This window comes from Oncorhynchus masou, chromosome 19 (assembly GCF_036934945.1).
Source record: "Oncorhynchus masou masou isolate Uvic2021 chromosome 19, UVic_Omas_1.1, whole genome shotgun sequence".
Taxonomy (NCBI): domain Eukaryota; kingdom Metazoa; phylum Chordata; class Actinopteri; order Salmoniformes; family Salmonidae; genus Oncorhynchus; species Oncorhynchus masou.
Window position 1 is genome coordinate 13,380,118 of NC_088230.1, and position 3,736 is coordinate 13,383,853.

A 3,736-nucleotide genomic window follows, 5' to 3' on the forward strand; every position below is an offset into this window, starting at 1 on the left:
AGAAACTATTACACTCAACTGAACGACTGCGATTAGTGTAGTGTTAGCTAGCCACATAGTTGTCTTTGCTGTCTTCGTATCCAAGATAATTGTGTAGTTTAAGAAGTGTGTAGACTTAGAGTGATTATGTAATTTACCGAGGTTAGCTAGCCAGCTATTTGTCAGTCCTTAACGTAGGAGATACTGCACAGCTAGCTAGACAACAGCTAGCCAACGTCTCCCGAATTAAACTTCAACAACCCGGTCAACATTCCGCTTCGCTCCACAGGTAGTATCATTTTCATTTCACTTCATTACAGTACAACGGTTTGATTTGTTTGATCGTAGCTAGCTAGCTACATAGCCGTCTTTGTATCTAAGACAATTGTGTAGTCTAGAGCGTCTAGGTTAGCTAGCCAGCTGGTATTGATGTTCTTTTAGCATTAACGTGGCGTAATCAACACTTTAGGCCAGAAATAGCCCCCGAATAGCAGCACTGTAGAAACTATTACACTACGAACGACTTGATTAGTGTAGTGTCACAACGCAGCCACTGCCAGCTAGCCTACTCCAGCAGTACTGTATCATTTCAATCATTTTAGTCAATAAGATTCTTGCTACGTAAGCTAACTTTCTGAACATTCGAGACGTGTAGTCCACTTGTCATTTCAATCTCCTTTGCATTAGCGTAGCCTCTTCTGTAGCCTGTCAACTATGTGTCTATCTATCCCTGTTCTCTCCTCTCTGCACAGACCATACAAACGCCCCACACCGCGTGGCCGCGTACCCTAATCTGGTGGTCCCAGCGCGCACGACCCACGTGGAGTTCCAGGTCTCCGTAGCCTCTGGAACTGCCGATCTGCGGCCAACAAGGCAGAGTTCATCTCAGCCCATGCCTCCCTCCAGTCCCTCGACTTCTTGGCACTGACGGAAACATGGATCACCACAGATAACACTGCTACTCCTACTGCTCTCTTCTCGTCCGCCGTGTTCTCGCACACCCCGAGAGCTTCTGGTCAGCGGGGTGGTGGCACCGGGATCCTCATCTCTCCCAAGTGGTCATTCTTTCTCCCTTACCCATCTGTCTATCGCCTCCTTTGAATTCCATGCTGTCACAGTTACCAGCCCTTTCAAGCTTAACATCCTTATCATTTATCGCCCTCCAGGTTCCCTCGGAGAGTTCATCAATGAGCTTGATGCCTTGATAAGCTCCTTTCCCTGAGGACGGCTCACCTCTCACAGTCCTGGGCGACTTTAACATCCCCACGTCTACCTTTGACTCATTCCTCTCTGCCTCCTTCTTTCCACTCTCTCCTCTTTTGACCTCACCCTCTCACCTTCCCCCCTACTCACAAGGCAGACAATAAATCGACCTCATCTTTACTAGATGCTGTTCTTCCACTAACCTCATTGCAACTCCCCTCCAAGTCTCCGACCACTACCTTGTATCCTTTTCCCTCTCGCTCTCATCCAACACTTCCCACACTGCCCCTACTCGGATGGTATCGCGCCGTCCCAACCATCGCCGTCCCAACCTACTCTCTCCTCTTCCATCCTATCATCTCATACCTTCTCCAACCTATCTCCTGATTCTGCCTCCTCAACCCTCCTCTCTTCCCTTTCTGCATCCTTTGACTCTCTATGTCCCCTATCCTCCAGGCCGGCTCGGTCCTCCCCTCCCGCTCCGTGGCTCGACGACTCATTGCGAGCTCACAGAACAGTGCTCCGGGCAGCCGGCGGAAATGGAGGAAACTTCGCCTCCCTGCGGACCTGGCATCCTTTCACTCCCTCTTCTCTACATTTTCCTCTGTCTCTGCTGCTAAAGCCACTTTCTACCACTCTAAATTCCAAGCATCTGCCTCTAACCCTAGGAAGCTCTTTTGCCACCTTCTCCTCCCTCCTGAATCCTCCTCCCCTCCCCCCTCCTCCCTCTCTGCAGATGACTTCGTCAACCATTTTGAAAAGAAGGTCGACGACATCCGATCCTCGTTTGCTAAGTCCAACGACACCGCTGGTTCTGCTCACACTGCCCTACCCTGTGCTCTGACCTCTTTCTCCCCTCTCTCTCCAGATGAAATCTCGCTTCTTGTGACGGCCGGCCGCCCAACAACCTGCCCGCTTGACCCTACTCCCTCCTCTCTTCTCCAGACCATTTCCGGAGAACCTTCTCCCTTACCTCACCTCGCTCATCAACTCATCCCTGACCGCTGGCTCGTCCCTTCCGTCTTCAAGGAGCGAGAGTTGCACCCCTTCTGAAAAAAAACCTACACTCGATCCCTCCGATGTCAACAACTACAGACCAGTATCCCTTCTTTCTTTTCTCTCCAAAACTCTTGAACGTGCCGTCCTGGCCAGCTCTCCATATCTCTCAGAATGACCTTCTTGATCCAAATCAGTCAGGTTTCAAGACTAGTCATTCAACTGAGACTGCTCTTCTCTGTATCACGGAGGCGCTCCGCACTGCTAAAGCTAACTCTCTCTCCTCTGCTCTCATCCTTCTAGACCTATCGGCTGCCTTCGATACTGTGAACCATCAGATCCTCCTCTCCACCCTCTCCGAGTTGGGCATCTCCGGCGCGGCCCACGCTTGGATTGCGTCCTACCTGACAGGTCGCTCCTACCAGGTGGCGTGGCGAGAATCTGTCTCCCTCGCCACGCGCTCTCACCACTGGGGTCCCCAGGGCTCTGTTCTAGGCCCTCTCCTATTCTCGCTATACACCAAGTCACTTGGCTCTGTCATAACCTCACATGAGTCTCTCCTATCATTGCTATGTGACGACACACAATTAATCTTCTCCCTTTTCCCCTTCTGATGACCAGGTGGCGAATCGCATCTCTGCATGTCTGGCAGACATATCAGTGTGGACCGACGGATCACCACCTCAAGCTGAACCTCGGCAAGACGGAGCTGCTCTTCCTCCCCGGGAAGGACTGCCCGTTCCATGATCTCGCCATCACGGTTGACAACTCCATTGGTCTCCTCCCAGAGCTAAGAACCTTGGCGTGATCCTGGACAACACCCTGTGTTCTCAACTAACATCAAGGCATTGGCCCGTTCCTGTAGGTTCATGCTCTGCAACATCCACCAGAGTACGACCCTGCCTCACACAGGAAGCGGCGCAAGTCTAATCCAGGCACTTGTCATCTCCCGTCTGGATTACTGCAACTCGCTGTTGGCTGGGCTCCCCTGCCTGTGCCATTAAACCCCTACAACTCATCCAGAACGCCGCAGGCCGTCTGGTGTTCAACCTTCCAAGTTCTCTCACGTCACCCCGCTCCTCCGGTCTCTCCACTGGCTTCCAGTTGAAGCTGCATCCGCTACAAGACCATGGTGCTTGCCTACGGAGCTGTGGGGGGAGCATTTCCCGCAGTACCTCAGGCTCTGATCAGGCCCTACACCCAAACAAGGGCACTGCGTTCATCCACCTCTGGCCTGCTGCCTCCCCTACCACTGAGGAAGTACAGTTCCCGCTCAGCCCAGTCAAAACTGTTACGCTGCTCTGGCCCCCCAATGGTGAGACAAACTCCTCCACGACGCCAGGACAGCGGAGTCAATCACCACCTTCCGGAGACACCTGAAGCCACCTCTTCAAGGAATACCTAGGATAGGATAAAGTAATCCTTCTCACCCCCCTTAAATGATTTGATGCACTATTGTAAAGTGGCTGTTCCACTGGATGTCAGAAGGTGAATTCACCAATTTGTAAGTCGCTCTGGATAAGAGCGTCTGCTAAATGACTTAAATGTAATGTAAAAT

General features: G+C 51.8%; 1 pseudogene; it reads left to right on the top strand.

Moving 5' to 3' along the window:
- The first annotated feature begins 3,307 nt into the window (after positions 1-3,307).
- Positions 3,308-3,736, top strand: part of LOC135505518 (SNW domain-containing protein 1-like) — a 26,960-nt pseudogene continuing 26,531 nt past the window's right edge.